Raw genomic sequence first — 21,875 nt, 5'->3', positions numbered from 1 at the left:
TCAACCTGCAAGGGAGGTGGCTGGTATAGGCCGAAGATTCCCTAGCTTAGTTCTGCCTTGCCCTGTAGCCCTGGATTGTTCCTGTGGGGGCTCCCCAGCCCAGCTATGTTCTCAACCACAACAAGATTGTGGGCCTACTGGCCCAAACAGAGCATCCCTCCTCCCTCCCACTCTAGTTACATAGGCTTGGCCCTGCTGGGCTGAGCCTGCAGTTTCCCTCCTAAAACCTCCTCTCTCTGGATCCTTAAGTGGTGTTGCTGTTGGTTTGGGATTGAAGACGGACTGGAAGGGAAAATATTAGGGCCATTTCTCATATTCTCCACTACCTCCTCTTCCTGGGGGGCAGCTTTATACCCCAGCTGTATCACTTTCTGCCTCCTATGGCTGCTCACTAGAGGTTAGCATGCTAGTAACTTGACCCCAAACTCTCCTGAGCTACTAGAAGTCCTATATCCTCTGAGTCTGAGAAACTCACATGATTCATCTGAATCAGTAGTTTCTCCCAGGGACTGCTGCAGGCACAGCTTAGGAGGAATCAGGGAGGAACACTGTTCTGCTTCTGGCAGCTCTGATCCTATTGCCCTTTCCCTTGCTCTTCCACTGCCAATGCCACCCTCCACTGATTCTGCCTTCTCCAACCCTCCACTTTACGAACCCTGCTAACAGTGGGGGCAGGAGGCACAAGCTCTTCCAGCTTCACATTCTTCTTGCTTGTCCCTACCTGTGCCTGTAGTTTCTCCCAGTTAAAAAAAGAAAAATCTCTTTAGCGTGTGTGGGTAAGTACTGGTCTTCTCAATGTTGGGGAGTTTTATACAGTTTTTATGTATTTTATATGTTTTTTTTTTTGTTGTGAACTTCCTTAATCGGCTTTGTAAGTTTGGTATGTGCAGTATATATATATATATATATATATATATATATAATAAATGAAAAGAAATGTTAATGCTACTGGAAGTGCATGGGTTTGCCCTAATAGTTGATTTTCCAAAAGGAGGCAAAGCTTTTCTCTGCCTTTACCTTGGTTGGCGGTATCAATCTCTTAATCCCTGTGGATTGATGGAATTCAATTTGACACAGTCACGCAGTCAATAGGAGTGCCTAGAAAAAAAGGTTTTAAGTTTTACAGTATGTAAGACTGCTATTCTGTTCTTACTCAGTACTCTCTCTCTCCCCCCACCCCTCTTTCTCTCTCTCTCTCACACACCCACAACTATAGAGTGCTACACACAAGCAGTGTAGCACTCTATAGTTCAGAGTGCTACACTGATAACTGCTGCAAGACTGAACTATAGAGTGTGTGCTATCCCTTCTTTACAGTGCAGTGAAAAGTACAACTGCAGTGACAGCACGCAGAGATCGGACACTTCCTCCTGCTTTTTCAATAATACAGCACAGTTTAACTCTGTAACACTGAATAACAGGACATTTTTTTTACACACAATAACACAGTGTGTAACAATTTGAAACAGCAGAGCCTGAGCCTATCTAACTTTGAAGTTCTCCTGGCTTCCTTTTCTGAATGTTCTTGACATTTTTCTTTGGCTCAGAGAAAGCTTCAGCAACACAACCTTCCTCTGTCCTTTTCAGCACAGAAGTGAAATAAAGTGGTGATTGGCAAATCTTCTTTCACTTTCAAGTTGTAAAAAAAAAAAAAGAAAAAAAGAAATAGGAAGTTGCTGTGCAGATACAATTAGGATAGGTTGGTTAAAAGAATTCTTTACCTTGACTACAGATGTCCTGTTTCTTCTTGCTTGTTCCTTTCTGCCTCAGTTCATGTCAGTCCGGGTTCACTGTGACATCGCTAGCTACTGATTTGCCTTGAGAAGAAAATTCCTTGTAGTTTTGGCTTGTCTCACAGATTTCAATGAGATCTGCAAGCAAAACATTTTGTTATTTTGGGGGGGCATTAGCCATTTATTTCTATTTTTGATGACCCAAAAACTACATAGTAACATAGTAATGACGGCAGAAAAAGACCAAATGGTCCATCCAGTCTGCCCAGCAAGTTTCTTATGGTGGTAACTGCCGCTCCGTGCAGGTTACCCCCAAGCCTTATGCTAAGGGTAGTAATATTAACAATCAAAACCAAGCAATTGTCAAACCCATGACAAAATTACTGCTAGCACCATTTTTACAGGCTCTTTTGATTCAGATTCCTTATTAATTTTTAACAAATGCATATCCCTTTCCCTGATCTCTCTCGAGTTACTCAAGAGAGAAAGAGGGCCTTTCTAGCTCTACGTCAGGAGGTTCTTGAATTAGGAGCAAGCTTCATATTAAGATATCCTTGTAAATACTTTATTAAGCTGTGAAATGATAGTTTCATATTTGTTGCTCCTGAACAATTGCAAGTGTTTATAAATTCTAGGAAATCTTCTATGGCCAAAGTATTGTCAGTAAATTAGAACGATTATAGTTTGACTGCAGATTTTGTGTCATGAAAATGTGGTTTCCTGAATGAATTTCCTTATCTTTTTTCTCTTTTTTCCCAGCCCCCTCTGTTAGTTCCTTTTTGTGATCTGATTAACACTGCAAAGTTTCTTTTTTGAACTTTAATAATGTATAATGTTTATTGCTCTTATGTTTCTATGCAAAGTGTACTCTTTGTAAAAATTTTAAAATTTATAAATAAATAATACAAAATGCATATCCCTAGTGCCCAATGTTTGATGCATCTGGCTTGCTTTTCTGGCTCAATGTGTCTCTTTTTCTCATTCTCTCGTCTTGTCTCTGCTCCATTTGTTTTTTTTCTCTCTTGTTTATTCTTTACTTTTTTGTTCTAGTTCTTTCTCCTTTTTTTGTCTCTTTTTGTCACAGTTTGAATCCCCCTCACCCCCTGCCAGCAGAAGTCATCAGCAAGCCTTGCTCATAGCTGCTCAAGCCACCTCCTTACTGATCCCATGTGACAGCTTCTCCAGCCCTACTTATTCCAGCCTGTCCATTCCCTCAGGGCCTCTTCATCAAGTCACCTTGGCTCCTTAACCTGGCCATCTATGCTCCCTTACCTTGCTTTCCTTCCTTGTGGCCTACCTACCTACTTTGCCGTGTGTCCTATCTTGGCCTCCTGTCTTGCCTTGTAGCTTACCTTGGCCTCTTGCCTTGCTCTATGGCCTCCTGGGCCTCCCTGACCTGACTTGCAGCCTTTGGACCTTCTAGATTTGCCCAGCCCAGCTCTATGTTCTGTTTAGGCCTTCTTGTTTATTGTTGCCTGTTCTAGCCCTGTCCTTGTCTATTTCTGTCATCTAATTCAGTTCTTGTCTTATCCTGCCTGTCCTTGCCCAGTCCATTGCTTGTTTTGTCCTGTCCTGCTCTATCCTGTCTAGTTCAGTCCCTGCCTGCATCCATTTCAGTCCTGCTTGCCTTGCCTACAGGACAACTTGCTTTGCCGCCGCCTCCAATCTGCCATCCAGTCCCTTCTTGTCTCCAGCTCTATCCAGGTCCCTGTCTCCAGTTGGTGCCCCCAGCCTGTGTTTGTTTCCAGCTCCCAGCCTGTGTTTGTTTCCAGCTCCCAGACTGTGCTGGTATCACCATGATGTGCTCCAAAACAAAATCCTACTGGCCCCCAGAATCTGCGGGCTCTACCCAAGGGAAAGGGGGGTGGTTAGGCAAAATACCATCTCTAGTCCTGCCTTTCAGTCCTGTGTCATTTCTACAGGGGTGATCCTAGATTCCAGCTTGCCCGACCATGAAACTTCCTTGCAGAATGTACTGTATATGCTAATCACTCACACAAGACACCAATGCTGACCAATTAGTGTTAGGATAGTTGGACAAACTCTTGATAGCATGATATAAAGGCCAACTCAATCCACTAATATTGTTCTCAATCTCTAGATACATGAGATGATGATAAATGTTAGAAATCCCAATAACTGTTATATATGACCATCATACTAGGCTTCATCGTTGAGTAAAAACTTTAGGACAGCCTTATTCATAATCATAGGTCATGTGTAGCAAATATTTTTAGTATTGTTTTTATGTGCATACATGTGAAAGTCAGTATATCAACTCAATTGAAAACTCCTCTCAATTCGATTTCAATACTAATCCACTTATCCTCAAAACACTTTATCTTCTATCTTCAAGCCCCAGATCTCTCGAAGCAAATGGGCATCAGCAAGATTTACAAATCATACCATCTGCTTCGAGAGATCTGGGGCTTGAAGATAGAAGATAAAGTGTTTTGAGGATAAGTGGATTAGTATTGAAATATGTCGAATTGAGAGGAGTTTTGAATTGAGTTGATATACTGACTTTCACATGTATACACATAAAAAAAATACTAAAAATATTTGCTGCACATGACCTATGATTATGAATAAGGCTGAGTCCTAAAGTTTTTACTCAATGATGAAGCCTAGTATGTGTTGCGACCATCACTTCCCGACGGCTTCACTCCGCCTACCTTTCCTTTTTTGCAACTCCTTCTGCTCTCCACGGACGCCTGGCTGCTGTGGCATCCGCCTTCCGTCCTCTCCGGCGTCCCTGGACCGGCTTGGGCGCTGCCTCCCACCATGCTCTTCAGGTACCTTAGGGCGTGCGTGCTGCGTGACCCTAATTCTTATTTCCTCATTGGCGCGTTCCTCAGGGGCGTCCCCCTGTGATGACATCATGCTGCCCGGATATTTAAGCCTACAGTTTATTGCTAGCCGTTGAGTTAGCAAGGGTGTTCTTACGGATGGGATTCGTTCTCCGTACCCAGCTACTCTGCCTTCCAACTTCCATTGGACTCTTTCTGCTAACGGGGTACACGCTCCTCGGGGGCCTCTTTGTTTCTTTCAGGTTGCTATCAGGTAACCGGTACTCGCTCCTCGAGGGCCCATGTTCCCTGACCCGCTGCCTGCATCTATCTCCTCTTCTACTTGGAAGAATTCACTAGAGACACCATCAGTGAGTACTACTTTCATCCATTCCTCAGAGCTGTCTCGCTGGAACCAGTTACTTGCTCCTCGAGGGCCTGCCCCCGTTTCAGCACCAGTGCCATCTCCTACGTGGAATCGCTATGTGAGTACTTTGCCAACAAATCTCTCTACCTCCAGGGATCTGGTACTCACTCCTCGAGGGCCACCTCTCCCTATCTTGGGGCTTCTCCATATCTGGGACTCTGTGAATGTTCTATTGTACTCACTTTCTCAGTTCTCTCCACTACAGCTCTGCTACCAGACAAACCGCTGTTCCAGCGCCCTGGGGGAATACTAGCCCAGCCGGCCTACATCTTCTACTCACTACTGCCACCTCTAGTGGCTTCTCAAACTGTCTAAATAAAGAACTATCTGTGTTTGTGTGTCCAGAGCTGAGCCTGACCTGTGGCCCCTCACGGGACTTCCCCCCATGGGTGTGGTCAGCTGCCACAGTGTCCAAGGGTCCACCCAAACCTCACTAACTATAACAGTATGATGGTCATATATAACAGTTATTGGGATTTCTAACATTATTACCATCTCATGCGTCTAGAGATTGAGAACGATATTAGTGGATTGAGTTGGTCTGTATATGCTAATACCATCACTTCATCCTTTTCCTTTCCATTTTCCCTCTTTCTATCTGCTCCCCTTTTCCTTCTTTTTGTATCTTGTTTCTCCTATGCTCTTGCTGCCATTCTCATCCCTTTCCTCCTACTTTATCTTCCTGGATCTTCCCAAAAAAACCCACAATCCAGGATCTCTCTTTCTCTCCCACATCCCAAGTCCATTCTCCCCCTCTGTCCCTTACATACCATGGGTCTTTTCTCCCTCTCCTACCACCCAATAATCAGATCTCTTTCCCTCTCCTTTCATGTTCATTCCTATCTTCCCCCTAACCCAACTAGGGTAACCTTAACCCTGCTTCCTGGTCCTCACCTTCCCCTCCCACATCCTAAGTCCTCTGTCCCTCAGTCTCTGATCCCCTCTCTCACTTTTCCCTGCATCCCTTCCATTCCATCCTGTGTCCTCTATCCCTTTCCTTCATTCCTTGTCCTCTCTTTCTCTCTACCCTTCTTCCTAATTTTGCTCTTTCTTCCCCTCAATCCCCAGGAAGCTCTCTTCACATTCCCTCCTATCAGCTCAAAGAAAGTTCTCCTTACATCATGGGATAGGAGGCAATGTTCTATCGTGGATTAAGAACTGGTTAAAAAAATAAACAGAAAATAGGGCTAAATGGTCAGTTTTCTCAATGGAGAAAGGTGAATAGTAGAGTACCCCAGGGATCTGTATTGGGATCACTGCATTTTAAAATATTTATAAATGACCTAGAGATGTGAACAACAAATGAGGTGATCAAATTTGCTGATGATACAAAATTATTCAAAGTTGTTAAATCACAAGAGGATTGTGAGAAATTGCAAGAAAATCTTGCGAGAGTGGGCATCCAAATGGCAGATAACATTTAATGTGGTTAAGTGCAAAGTGATACATGTAGGGAAGAGCAACACAAATTGTAGCTACACAATGCAAGGTTCCACTTCGGAAGTCACCACCAGGCAAAGGATCTAGGCGACGGGGTTATTGTTGATAATATGTTGAAATCCTCTGCTCAGTGTGGTTGCAGCCAAGAAAGCAAACAGAATGCTAGGAATTATTAGGGAAGGAATGGAAAATAAAACAGAGAATATCATAATGCCCTGTATCTCTCCATGGTGCAACCACACCTTGAGTATTGTGTGCAGTTTTGGTCACCACATCTTAGAAAAGGTACAGAGAAGGCTGACCAGAATGATAAAGGAATGGGTCAAATCCTCTATGAGGAAAGGCTAAAGTGGTTAGAACTCTTCAGTTTGGATAAGAGATGGCTAAGGGGAGATATGATAGAGGTCTATAAAATAATGAGTGGAGTGGAACGGGTTAACACAAATTGGTTGTTTACTATTTCAAAAAGTGCAAAGTCTAGGGGACATTCAATGAAGTTACTAGATGGTACATTTAAAGCAAATAAGAGAAAATATTTTTTTACTCAATGCATAATTAAAATCTGGAATTCATTAATGGATAATGTGGATAAAGCTGTCAGCGGGTTTAAAAAAGGTTTAGAGAAGTTCCTGGAAGAAAAGTGCACAAACCATTATTAAAATGGACTTGGGGAAATCCACTGCTTATATATCTCTGAGATTAGCAGCTTGGAATCTATCTATCCCTTGGGATCCTGCCAAGTACTTGTGACCTGATTTAGCCACTGTTGGAAACAGAATACTGGGCTTGATGGACCTTTGGTCTGACCCAGTATGGCAAATCTTATGATCTTTACCCCTATCCCCCACCCCCTTCCCAGAAAGGTTCTTCTGAAATCCCCTCCCCATATCCCCAGAAACCTCTCCTTGTATCACTTCCATCTCTGCAAGGCTGTCCCTGCATTTCCCTCCCTTCCCCAACATTCTTCTTTCATTCTCACCCCACAGAGCTATCTCTGCATTCTTTTCCCTAACCCCACGAAAGAAAACATCTCCATCTGGAAAGCATTCTCCCTCTTTCCCCCTCCCACAATCCCTTCCTGCATTCTCCCCTTCCTCCCATAAAGCAGTGGCTGCCTTCTTCTCCATCTTCCTGGTAAGCTGTCACCAGACTGCTTCCCCAGCTTTCATGATGGCCTCTACCCTTTGATCCCTGTGCAGCTTGCCTTCTTGAACCCCCAGGGCCCAGTAAGAAAAGTGGCACCTAACAGAATCAACTTAACGATGCCCGGGGCCAGTCTCCAGTGTGAGTGGTGCCGATCTCATGGCGCATAACGTGAGGCTGGCTCCGCACACAGGCCCACTCCTGCCAGTCTAGGTCAGCCTTTCTGGGCAGAAGCAGGCAGGTGGCAGCAGCACAGAACATGGAGGTAAAAGAATACAAGTCACTGCTGCTCAGCTACATTTGAGCTGGGCTGGACTGGCCTAGTGTGAAGTGGTTTGGCTTTGAATCCACTCACACCTTGCTCCATGATGGCTGAAGGCAGCACTCCCTGTTCCTTCTCCATCACCCCAGCTGACTGTCAATGCCAGCTGTGGAAGTCAGGCTTGTTATGTAATTTATATGTACTGTGAATACTAATATTTGGGCATACAAATTCCAGCTATGTTTACAAGCTGATGAGAAAACTGCAAAATGTGTTTAACAACTTTTTTATACCCACATTTGTGGGTACATCATATCGGTTTACAAGGATGTAAGAGAAATACAGCGAATGGGGGAGCAGCAGCAATGAGAGGGGGATTAACAAGGCAACTGATGTCAATCTGACAATAAACCTTCAAGTACTGAAAATGCTGATTTCAATGAAAAGAAGCAAGATCTAGTTCTCTGTGAATCATAATGGAAAAATACAGAATACTGCACGCAAAACACAAGAATGTTCTCATGAACCTAGAATCATTGGAAGCAAAACAGAGAAATCCAGCCTATGCCTGAAGACCAGTGGGCATGTATGCTAGTTGTAAGTGACAGGAGACTCGCTGCAAAAAAAGGTATAATTATGACCAGGGCCACGGACTTCGACACAACCTGCAAAACTTCTCTCCTGCAGTGTTAGCTGCCAGTACTCATGTATTTTAAAGACAAGAAAGCTATTTTGGGGGGAACATTGTATAAGATGATATGTGGCTGGAGCTGGATACTAAATGCTGTAATTGTTGCACTGAGCACTTATTTTTGTGCAGGCGAACTTGTAAAGTCCTATGCTCACTTCATCCCAGAGTCCCCTGAATTGGCAATAGGCTCCCAGTGTACAGCATTTTAATTTCTCAACAAGATCTGCATTGATTTTTTAAGCAAGATGTAAGTCATATTTTCTGGAAAAACCAAAACTACTGAGGTCCCTGAAGAATAATATACTGTAATTATCTGAACAGTTTCCAATGTGACTTTGCATGTCTCGTCTTCATTTGAAAGTCCTCTTACCTGCCGCATTCTGGCATATGGTCAGCTAGAACAAACTCTTCATGGAATGCTTATCACATTGGGATTGCCTCCAGACAAGCCTGATTTGCATTGTATTTAATGAAGCAAATTTGACATGTACTTGGAACCCTGGAAGGCCCACTTTCCTGACCACTAATTTCACTTTGAATCTCTGTTCTTTAGTATCATAAAATAGAATTTGTATGTTTTACAGTATGTATAGTTATTTCATCTTTATTTTAAAAAACAAACTGGTGAATATTTGGTGTTGCATTAAACGTAGATGGATTACTTGCATACATTTCCTAGCTCTAAACTCATGCTCAGCCACCTCATTACAGGAACCTATGTTGAGTAAATGGAACTTTCTAAATGTTTAATGTCAATGATTGTAATCTGCCTAGTACTACATTGTTGAAAAAGTGGAATATAAGTTTTTAAAATAAATGAAGATCAGTTTTGTCTCTGAAAGAGGAATAGTACTTGACATGGTGAGTAAAAGGCATAGGTCATGATGAAGAGTATGTATAAATAATCATTCTTCACTTTAGGCAGAGTGGATCTGAGTGGGAATTATTTGAGAATGTAATTGTTTAGCTCATTAAGTGTCAATTTACTAGAGACACCTTTCTTCTAAAATAAAACTATTACTAGAAATAACAGTATCATATGAAAAGATCTCCAGCATCAACATTTTAAGGAATCCCCAACCAGAATTCAATAAAAGAAGGATCTCAGCTCTTTAACTCAGTAATTACAAGACTGACTGATGAACACCTGGGGCGCGTAAGTATTTACACACACATCTCTTGGCCACACCCCAAAATACCCATGCCCTGTCTATATCATGCCCATACCACACCCCTTTATAAAATCAAGTGAGATATGCATGCAACGGCAGATACGCGTCCATCTGAACAGCTTTTAAAATTTGGTCGGCGCACACAAACCCGACTTGTGCGTACATTCCCCGATTAATAACACGCGCTAGGCTTTTAAAATCTAACTATTAGTATGCACCAGCCCAATTACCCATAAAGTAATGTTTGCTTTGAAAATTTGGGGTAAAATCTACATGTAAACAGTCTGCACAGACTTTACCCAGACATGCAGAATTATAAAATTACCCTGCCTAAATCCATAAAGGAGAAGAGACTGGATTTCACAAAGTCATCTTTAAGGCTGCTCACTAGTGCCCCCCATTCCTGTTGCTTTTGAAGTGAGCTAGACAGAGCACATGAAATCTGTCTTGGGCACAACGCTCGCTACCCATGATGCTCTACCGTTGTAACTCTGGGAGTAAAGCAACAAGAAAGACAAGAAGACATTTAATACTTTTCACTGATAGTCCCAGTAGCATCTTCAGGGTGACAGTGTAACAAAATTTAATATGGAGAGCTAACAACTGGCATTGCAAAGAAGCCTTATGGCTTTAAAAAACTAAACTAAAATAGCAAACCAATACTTAGATGGGAGGAGGCCCTTAAAAAGTAAACAAACACCCAGGAAGAAAGTACATGCTGCCTCATTAGTAAGCAGAGAGTCCAGGAAACTGTGTGCTCAGACTTAAGACTAATGGATCATAACCTACAATGCCATGACTTCACTGTGACTGTGGAGAATCAAAGACTCAAGATAATGTCAGCTCAGGAAGTGTTATAAAAGCTTGACATTTCCCAAGAATTCTAATCATTAACTACAACAGTGGTTTGAATCTCAGTTGCAAAGCCACATAAGACAGAGGTAGAGTGAGTCACCAGAACAGTGTTGCCTTTAAAATCTATCAATGACTTAAACATGTTAAACTGTGTAAAGTTAGCGGGAAAGCTTATCCTGTTTATTCAGTGGGATAAACTTCCCGCTGAATATACTTGCTTAAAGTTATCCGGCTACCTGTAGCCGGATAACTTTAAAACAAAACTGGCTATGTTTCAGTATAGCCGGTTAGATTCTAAAGTTATTTGACCTTGTATTGCCAGATATCTTTTAAAGATAACCGTTTGAGCAGCAAGTTATCTGGTTAAGTAGCATTGACAGCCAAGTAAAAAAAACACAGTTAAGGGCCATGTAGCCCAATTCTGCCCCTATCTCCCAAATTTGCATATAGCCATCAGGCTGTGCACCCACTCATGAAAAGTGGTGTGGGGAGTATCACATGACAAATTATATTTACTAATATGATTTATTTTCTGGTTTGTAGCCTGAGTGGGGGATGAGACAGGGTCCCAATCACCCCGATACCACAATTCTGTGCCCTTCCCAAACAATCTCTCACATGTGGCACCACAGACCAGATAAAATCATCACACCAGAATAAAACAGTAATTAACCCTTTTACTAGTTTTATTTATTTTATGTAAAATCTTTTCTATACAGTTGTTAAGCGGGCACCATCACAATGGTTCACAATAGTATTGTGTAAATAGGCAGTAAATCCAACCAGAAGATTAAATAGAAAGAAAATTAAATAGAAAAAGTACAGTAGTAAAGTATAATATAAACTTATAGTTTTCTTATTTTATATCAAGCAATGCAAAGATGCCACTGGGCATCTTTGCATAGTAAAAAAATAGGAAAAGCTAATAGGGAAAGGTGGAGGGAAAGCAGTGAATTACACATATTTCAAAAATTGTCTTTACCTCCGAGTACTCAAAACAAAAAGGTGGGGGGAGGGGGGGGCAACAGATCCACCCCAATGTCACCAGTTTGTAAAAAGGTGCACCCTGTCCCAAACTCAAGATTGTGAGAAAGAAAACATTCAAGAAAATGAAGAAGTCCTCTTGAAGGTTAAACTGGCTAGATGACAAACCAAATAGATGTGCACTGCAGTGTGTGAAAGGTCTTGCTCTCCTACGGGCAGATACAGAATAACCCGCGGGAGAGCCGGCGAGCGCCTGCTCTCCCGATGCGCGCCCAGGCCACTCTCCTGGGCGCGCGATTCAGTAAGAAAAAATATGTAAATGAGGGCCAGCGGTAAAAGGAGGCGCTAGGGACACTCGCATGACCCTAGCGCCTCCATTTTGACAGAAGCAGCGGCTGTCAGCAGGTTTGACAGCTGACGCTCAATTTTACAGGCATCGGTTCTCAAACCCGCTGACAGCCACGGGTTCGGAAAACGGACGCCGGCTAGATTTACATTTTTTTTTTTACTTTTGGGGCCTCTGACTTAATATCGCTATGATATTAAGTCGGAGGGTGTACAGAAAAGCAGTTTTTTCTGCTTTTCTGTACATTTTCCCAGTACCGGCCAGCCGAAATTAAAATGTGCAGCTTCACTGAAGACCTCTCAGAAAGAAGAAAACTGCTACTCAAGTCCAAATCTACAATATCAACCTATGTTGACTTTGTAGTTTACACAGTGCCTCTGTAAACTATGGGAACACAGAGTATGAACTAGAGTGCAACTACCACCAGTTTTGTATAGCACTAGAAACATTAATGTTGGCACCTAAGAAAAATCTAGGGAAAAAGGCCCGTATTATGAAGGTCATGAAAACTATTGAGCATATGAAATATCCAAGCTCCAAGCTGGACAGACAGGCACAGCATTTGAGGTCAGGCCCTTGTAGGGACATAAGGCCTGGACGTACAGGCACAGCATTAGAGGATAGAGGTCAAGCCCTTGTAGGGACATAAGGCCTGGATGGACAGGCACAGCATTAGAGGATAGAGGTCAAGCCCTTGTAGTGACATAAGGCATGGACAGACAGGCACAGCATTAGAGGTCAAGCCCTTGTAGGGACAAAAGGCCTGGATGGACAGGCACAGCATTAGAGGATAGAGGTCAATCCCTTGTAGGGACATAAAGCCTGGACGTACAGGCACAGCATTAGAGGATAGAAGTCAAGCCTTTGTAGGGACATAAGGCCTGGACAGACAGGCACAGCATGAAGATAGTGTTTTATCACAATCTTGGCATTTAAACAGTAAGCACAGCATGTTAGTCTGGTAAAAATGCATTTATTGGATACCAGCACCTTTATCCACAATAGTGGATTGATACCTGATTCAAATGATAGTGTTGTAAATCAACAAAGCATCATACCTCTCGGGATAACCAATGATTATAAATTCAGTCTAGCATCCACAGCCGTGGGGTCGGACTTGCAGTAGCCATTTAGGCATCAAAATAGCCTATGTAAGGCACCATATGAGGTTTCCCCAGAGGTTTATATACAATCCTTAATCATATTTGTGCTAGACTTATTCTATATATATTGATGTTTCATAAGTGTCTAGAATTATTGGATCTTTATTTTTGAGTATTTATATAAGGCTAACTCATGCCAGAACAAAGCCCTAGTTCCGACTGAGCTGGAAGTCCAAAAGAGCAGAAGAAAACTGCCACTTCCTGCTCCCCCACCAAAAAAATAATGCAATTTTTACTTTTTTTTTTAACATGACAAATCAATTTAAATATGTAAATATTGTGGTAATGAACTCATTACTCACTGCCACAGTATTTGCAAAGCTGCATTGAATTTTCCTTGGCTGCGTTGCTGAGGTAAATTTAACTATACCTTTGGAGGCGGAGCAAAATGCTAGTGTGAGGACTACCGTATGTTGGTGCACTAGCAATTACCTGGGAGGGGAGAGTGCCCTGGGTATTCCCCCCTTCCACTGACTCAAGTCCCTGCTGGGGTGAAGTCTGTTCAGCAGGGATGGTGGGGCTTGGGCATGTCAAGGCAGTGATGCATTCAATCTCCAGGGAGGGAAGGGCATCTTCGGCTACTGTGGTAACACCTACTAGCGTAACCCTGAGTGCTCTTGGCTATTTAGAGAACGATTTTCATCCAAGAATGCAGTCTGCTGAGGGGAGGATTTAAGAGAGTCAAAAAATGGATGGGGGTGGAGGGGGTGTGTGTCTGATGTGTGCTTCAAAATACTACAATTGTAGTCTGTCTGCATTGCGGATCAAACAGAAAACCAGAATGGTATTTGATCCACAGTGCCTCCAGTTTACATTCACTAATGTTGATATCTTCATACCAGAAACAGCATAAACTAGAGAAGGAAATCTCCAAGCCCTTACCTTTGACATGGCAACACACATATTCATTGCACAGAGATCCATTTCTCAGTAAACAGGCTAGTCCCTACTGCAGGTAGTTTTTAGCCACAGACTTTACACTAATTTTCAAAGTCAAGGTCCACCAAACGTTTGCTTTGAAAATTACCCCAGTATTCTATAAAAATAAGAAGGGGAACAGAAACCAGACTAAACATTATTTAATATTTACATAAATTGATGTATATTTAACCTGGAAGGCCAGCTGAATTTGCTTGAATAAAAGTGGAGAGTAGATCTATATCGCACAACAGATGTATCTCACTCCTAAATGTAATCTGGCACGCAGCAATAGATTTTAACACAAAGTCCAACACCTGCAATTTTTTGTTTAAAAGGCAGAAACATTTTTTACTGTTCTTGAGTGAGAGGATGTATCAAATCAAATCAAAGTTTATCCCGCCTTTCTAAAAGGAGCTTAAGGCAGGAAACCAAAACATTTCAGGGTCCAATTTGACTTCAGCACTCAAAAAAGGAGAGTCTAGCTTCTGAAGAGATATTTTTATTATCCAGTCCCAGTCCACTTTCTGGACAAAGAAAATCAACATTGTAGATTTTTCTGACACAGGATTTAGCACATCTAATTCTCATGCTAGATCTCCACCAGTATGGTCCACTGCAGAATTAAGGTCTCACTTCCCCTTCTTAGAAAACAAAATGAAAGAGACCAAGTTGGCTGCCGACTAAGAAGCAAGCTAAGAGCTCTCTCTCCCAGTTTGGACCTTATTTCCTTTTCTTTGGCAATCCTTGATTATATATTACAACATGCCTCATATTAAACGTAAAGCTAAACTTCATGAGAATATTATTATACCTTTGGAGTCTGATTCGGGCCAAAAGAGGATCGAAACATTCTTTGCTTCCACACCGACATTGCCGGGAGTGAGGGCTACAGTGGGGGTGGGTGCGGAGCGGACGCCAGCCCCTTTGGCCGGGGAGATCTCGATTAGCCCCTGCACACTAGTAACACTGTCACCTCCATGTGGTTTGGTTCTTGTGAGCCTTGATTCAGCTTGGATTTCCCCCATGGATGAAAGGGGAGAACCGGCTTTGCAGCAAGAAATTTTGGAGGCTGCAGGAGCACTTTTATAGAAACATAGAAACAGAAATGACAGCAGAAGAAGACCAAACGGCCAATCCAGTCTACCCAGCAAGCTTTCACACTTTTTTTTCTCATACTTATCCGTTACTCTTGGCCCTTATTAGTAACTTTTTGGTTCTAGTTACCTTCCACCCCCGCCATTTTGGTCACCACTCCAGCAACAGCAGGCATTTCTGCCGTTGGTAATGGCCATGTGGACAAAGTAGCAATCATGAGTACTGCTGGAATATTTCCCATGGGGGATTTAGATGTTAACATCTCAGCGAGCGAAGTGGGAGTTGGAGTTTTACCAGCATTAACATAAGATAGAAACATAGAAATGACGGCAGAAAAAGACCAATCGGCCCATCCAGTCTGCCCAGCAAGCTCCCACACTTATTTATATTTTCCCATACTTATCTGTTTCACTAACCACCAAGTTCAGGGCCCTTGTTGGTAACTGTTTGATTCAAATTTCCTGCCACCCCCTGCCATTGATGCAGACAGTAATGTTGGAGTTGCATCAAAAGTGAACATAAGGCTTAATGGTTAAGGGTAGAAACCGCCACATCAAGCAAGTTACCCCGATGCTTATTTACCCCGACTACACAGATCAATGCCTTGTTGGAAGTCTGAATGTAAATCCTCTTTTCCACATTTCCCCCTGCCATTGAAGCAGAGAGCAACGCTGTATATGCATTCAAAGTGATGTATCAGGCTTAATTGGCTTAGGGTAGTAAACACCGCAATAAGCAAGCTACCCCCACGCTTATATGTTTACCCAGATTGTGTAGTTGAGTCGTTGTTGGTTGTTGTCTGAATGCAAATCCTCTTTTCCACATTTCCCCTTGCCATTGAAGCAGAGAACAATGTTGGAATTACATTAACTGTGTGAAGGCTTATTGATTAAGGGTAGTAATCACCAGGTAGTAGCCACCATACCAGGAAGCCACCCCCATGGCTCTTCTTTTCATTCCCATCCTCTAGCCTTTATGGATCCACAGTGTTTATCCCATGCCCCTTTGAAATCTTTCACAGTTTTAGTCTTCACCACTTCCTCCAGGCATCCATCACCCTCTCCGTGAAGAAATACTTCCTGACATTGGTTCTGAGTCTTCCTCCCTGGAGTTTCAAATCATCACCCCTAGTTCTACTGATTTTTTTCCAACGGAAAAGGTTTTTTTGTTGATTATGGATCATTAAAACGTTTCAAATGTCTGAAAGTCTATATCATATCACCCCTGCACCTCCTCTCCTCCAGGGTATACTGTTATCGCACTGGATAGTATTTGGAATGCTTTAGTATCCATAGAAACAGCTATTATTTCTATGACTAGAGCACTACATGGTTCTAATAAATGTGGGCTGGAAATGGAAGAAATGGTCTCATCTCATGAAACCAGATTGAATTCTATAGAAAACAAGATTTCTTTTTTTGAGAAAATGCAACAATCCAGACGTCACCAGGATAACCCAGGAATGAAGGAAAAAATTTCTATCGTTAAGATCTGAAGCATTATCATGTGCTGCCCGATTTGTTTTAAGCTATCCATGTAAATGTGTATTGAAATATCAAAATTCCAATTATGTCTTTTTTGAACCATCACAGCTGCGATCTTTCCTGGACTCGCATACATAAGGCTCGCTTATTTTGACTGGCATTATTTGAAAGGCAGTGGTTAGATGCTTCATATTTCTTTTTCATTTCTGATGCATTGATTTTCTGCTCTTTTTTTCTCTTGTTCTCCTTCCTATTTCCTACTGTGATGAGGAATATTTCTTTTCTTTCTCTCTTGATAATTCTTGTATTTCAGAATTTATTTAATCCTTAGTTGTTGTTGTTGTACAAGTTATTCTTGTGTTTGCTTTAAAATTGCAATTAAAAAAAAATGAAAAACCCCACTCAGACACTGCCCCCCACCCCCCCCCAGAATGCCTCTTCCGAATGTTGGTAAATTGCATGTACACATGGCTTATTTGTGTAAATGTACCCACAATTTTTTAATGTGCTATTTCTGCATCTGAAACAGTTTTTATATGCAGAAATAGCTTTAAAACAGCCCACGGGTAATTATTTTATAACAGGCTGGATACACTTTCAGGCAGATATATAGCCCATTTACACCAGTTTTCACAGCAAACTTAAATGTGTAAATTCGCTTTGAGAATTATCTGAGGAACATTATGGGGCTGATTTTAAAACCCCTGCGCGCGTAAATCCTCCCGGATTTACTTGCGCAGGGCACTCGCGCGCCGGCGCGCCTATTTTGCATAGGCCGCCAGCGCGCGCAAAGCCCTGGGATGCGCATAAGTCCCAGGGCGTGTCCTGGGCGTGTCCTGGGCGTGTCCTAGGCAGGGGGCGGGCCTGGAGGGGGGTCCCAAGTCCCCCAGCACTGCGGCCTGTGCCGGGAGATGCCGGGGCGGTGCGCGCAAGTTACGCCTGCTTCAAGCAGGCGTAACTTGCTCAACAAGGGTAAGGGGGGATGCGGAAGGAAAGTTCCCTCCGAGGCCGCTCCGATTTTGGAGCGGCCTCGGAGGGAACGGAGGCAGGCTGTGCGGCTCGGCGCGTGCAGGCTGCCGATTTTGCGCAGCCTTGTGCGCGCCGACCCCATATCTTATAAAATCTGGTGTACTTTTGTTCGCGCGCGCGTATGTTTTTAAAATCTACCTCTATGTATGTAACGGACCCTACCCCTGGGTTAAGGCAGTGTAGGTTGGCGAATTGGGGAGGTAACCATTCAAATGCAGCCCCTCCCTTTGAGGATCTTGGAAGGGCCACCCCCTGGAAAGGTTTTTTTTTTAAGCAGCTCTCTCCAGAGACACTAGGAGAGGAGTGAATTATTTTTGCAGTTAGTGGCAAAGTGGGGGAGCTTTTCCTGTTTTGGATTTTTGGGCCTACTCTCAGGACTCCAGCGAGCCCTGCTGGGAGTTTGTTGAGACAGGTTGGGGTTTTTTCCTGCTTATCCACTCCCTGGTGGGTAGGCTCTGCATCCAGGGATAGTTTGGGCTTTTCAAGACTTTAGTTTGTAGGAAACCTGGTGAAACCCTGGGTACCAACTGGGCACCAACTGGGCTCAGGGCTTGGAAAGACCTGCCCCTTTACACCCTTAGCGAGGACAGAGGAAGCTGGTGACCCGATGCCAGGACCTTCCGGTGATTTACCTCAATTGGGGAAAGAAGGGTTTTTTTTGTAAGAATACCTGGAAGGAAGTGTTTGTTTTGCCCCTCTTCCTGCCCATCAAAAGGAATCACTAGAGCTGCTGTTCCAGAGAGGATCCCTTCCATCAGGGATTTGATTTAGAAAAAGAGGGTATTAAAGATCAACTAACTCTGGGTAAAAAAACCAGGAAGAGTATTGAGAATTCACCCTGGGGAGAGAGAAAGGGGATTGGACTGTCTGTGCAGAGACTGTGTGTAAATTGTTTTACCAGCGCTGGAGGGGCTTTTTCCTGCCCAAAGATCCCCGCTCCACCTGGGAACTTCACTTTTTCTATGCCCTGGAGGGTGGATGTTGCCCTGACCGTGGTACAAGAGACACATGCACAGACAGAGGGAAAGAGACTGTAAACAAAGAGTAATTCTGTGGCGCTGAGGATTAACTTTATTGTGCCATACTTTATCGGAGTTTTAACAGTAAAGATTTTAATTTTGGACACTAAACTAGTGACTCCAGTGTGGTTACTGGCGCATCCAGCACTTTCAGTGAGGACACGCACCCCTCTCCCAGGGAACCCAGAGAAAGAGAAAGAATGTATGGAAATGTCACCCCTGTCACTCTGGGCCCTGAAAGTACATTTCTCCCTCCACCAACAAAGGACACCAAATCTGGAGAAAAAAAAAAAAAGAGATTGTGCAAAAGCTAGCCTGAGAGATCCAGCCCCAAAGAGACTATCACATTCTTTTACAGCCTCTTTGGCAGTTGGTAGGCACCCAAAGATGGGGTTACACGGCATTACAAATACAACTGCTGTTAGTGCCTGTAGCTTTTTCTGAGAGAATTTATGGGTGAACTTTTGAAAATAAAATAGCATGCACGTAACCTCCAAACCTTATGCAGATTGCAGACTCCACTCCTGGAATGCCAGTCCCCTACGCACAGAAACGTCTGCGCAGAGAGATGGCAATTTTCAGCTATCTGCTTGTTACACTTGCTTGTTAGCAGGTGTACATGTGTATGAATATATTTATGTGTATAGCTCCAAAAACTGAAAGTGTGCTCATAAATGCTATCTCTTTCTGAACTTTGCTTCCAAATATCTCTTTGCTGCATGCGTAAAAGTATGTGCAGAATCACTTCTATGTATACATTTATGCCTGCAACCTCCTCGGCAATTTCCAAAAACCCATTTGCATGCCTAAAGCCTTGTTTTACGCACAAAATGCTTTTGAAATTTAAGCCCACAGTGTGTAGGTGTGTAATTGTATGCATGTATTGGTCATGCAATTTTCTAAAGGGCCATTTCTATAGGTAAAGCATTGCTTCATCTGCAGAAGTCCCTCTGAAAATATCCCTCCTTTATGTATTAAGCAGCTTTGATTTCCATTATGGAAAAATGGATCATAAATAATATAATTAAATTAAAAATTTCCTTATGTGCATCATCTTGCACATGTCCACATTAAATTTCATGTATCACATAGAAGTCCAGGTCCTCATTCTTGCAAGCTCCACCTGCAATCCTTCACAGTATGCTCATGTTTTAAGTACTTTGAATAATAGTGTGTCATCTGCAAGTTTAATCACGTCATGTTTACTCTCTTCTCCAGATCACTAATGAATATGTTAAACACCCCAGGTTCCGAAGGAACTAACAAATGAAATTTCAGATTTATTAGTTAAAATGTTTAACCTATCATTAAAATCATCCTTTATACCTGACTGGAGGGTGGCAATGTAACCCCAATATTTTAATAGGGTTCCAAGGGTGATCCGGAAAACTATAGACCAGTGAGCCTGACTTCAGTGCTGGCAAAAATAATGGAAGCTATTCTAAAGATCAAAATCTCAGAGCATATAGAAAGACATGGTTTAATGGGACACAGTCAACATGGATTTACCCAAGGGAAGTCTTGCTTCACAAATCTGCTTCATTGTTTTGAAGGGGTTAATAAATATGTGGATAAAGGTGAACCGGTAGATGTAGTATATTTGGATTTTCAGAAGGCATTTGACAAAGTCCTTCATGAGAGGCCTCTAAGAAAACTTTAAAGTCATGGCATAGGTGGATTACAAACTAGTTAAAAGACAGGAAACAGAAATAAGGATTAAATGGTCAATTTTCACCGTGAAAAAAGGTAAACAGTGGAGTGTCTCAGGAATCTGTACTTGAGCTGGTGCTTTTCAATATATTTATAAATGATTTAGAATGGAATATGACGAGTGAGGTAATCAAATTTGCAGATGATAAAAAATTATTCAGAGTAGTTGAATCACAAGGAGGATATTGTGAGATTGGGCATCCAAAAGTTGAATTAGTATACTTTGTGTGATGGATCTTCCTTTTGAAATATGGAGGATCTTTAATGAAGTATGGTAAATGTTAAAAGTTTGATTTTAAGGATGATGTAAAAATAGTTTTTTTTTTCCTTATCTAAGCTTCAGTGTTCTAATGTCAAGAATATTATCTTGATATGTAATTTAAAAAAGCATAATAAAAATAAAATAAAAATAAATAAATAAATGTGCCCCATGCTAACTTCATTGAGTGCCCCATAGTCCTTTTATTATCTGAAAGAGTAAATAACCGATTCACATTTACCCATTTTAGACCTCTCATGATTTTAAACACCTCTATCATATCCCCCCTCAGCTGTCTCTTCTCCAAGCTGAACAGCACCTCACCTCTTTAGCCTTTCCTCTTAGGGGAGTTGTTCCACCCCCTTTATCATTTTGGTTGCCCTTCTTTGTACCTTCTCTAGTGCAACTATATCTTTTTTGAGATGCGGTGACCAGAACTGTACACAGTACTCAAGGTGCAGTCTCACCATGTAGTGATACAGAAGCATTATGTCATCCTCCATTTTATTCACCATTCCCTTCCTAATAATTCCTAAAATTCTGTTTGCTTTTTTGACTGCCACAGCACACTGAGCTGACAATTTCATAGTATTATCCACTATGACGTCTAGATCTCTTTCCTGGGCGGTAGCTCCTAATATGGAACCTAACATTGTGTAACTACAGCATGGGTTATCTTTCCCTATGTGCAACACCTTGCACTTGTCCACATTAAATTTCATTTGCCATATGGATACCCAATTTTCCAGTCTCAAAAGGTCCTCCTGCAATTTATCACAATCTGCTTGGGACTTAACTAGTCTGAATAATTTTGCGCCATCTGCAAATTTGATCACCTCATTTATCCTACCTCTTTCCAGATCATTTATAAATATGTTAAAAAGCACAGGTTCAAGTACAAATCCCTCTGTTTAACTTTTTCCACTGAGAAAATTGTCCATTTAATCCTACTCTCTGTTTCCTGTCTTTTAACCAGTTTGTAATCCACAAACAAGCATATCACAAAGAGAAAGGAGTGTAGAATCCAGGAAAGTGTAGGATGTGGTCAGTAGAACACCCACACACATCACCTTAATCAATATGTGTGTATATTATTTTTTTTCCTCACCAAAGGATAAGATACAATTATTAATTTTTAAGCTGATACAGATAGGAATGGACATGAATTATCACACCCACCAATTAGTATTGTTTACAAAATGATGTTACCACAACTTAATGGCACCTGTTTAGTTGATATAATTTATTACAGTTAGTAATATTAATTTATGTGCCTTATTGTAAACCGTTGTGATGGTATCTAGCTTAACGACGGTATAGAAAAGATTTCAAATAAATAAATAAATAAAAGGA

General features: G+C 42.1%; 1 protein-coding gene across 1 annotated transcript in view; it reads right to left on the bottom strand.

The window, feature by feature from the left end:
• Window positions 1–21,875, bottom strand: part of LOC115085314 (desmoglein-1-gamma-like) — a 136,860-nt gene that overhangs the window by 104,244 nt on the left and 10,741 nt on the right. Inside the window, exon 3 of the mRNA XM_029591173.1 lies at window positions 1,722–1,871. The gene's annotated coding sequence lies outside the window, so the exon portion shown is untranslated. The remainder of the gene's footprint in view (window positions 1–1,721; window positions 1,872–21,875) is intronic.

The sequence above is a fragment of the Rhinatrema bivittatum genome, chromosome 2 (assembly GCF_901001135.1).
Source record: "Rhinatrema bivittatum chromosome 2, aRhiBiv1.1, whole genome shotgun sequence".
Lineage (NCBI taxonomy): Eukaryota > Metazoa > Chordata > Amphibia > Gymnophiona > Rhinatrematidae > Rhinatrema > Rhinatrema bivittatum.
Note: the sequence above shows the minus strand (reverse complement) of the source record. Positions and strands in the feature narration are given on the sequence as shown.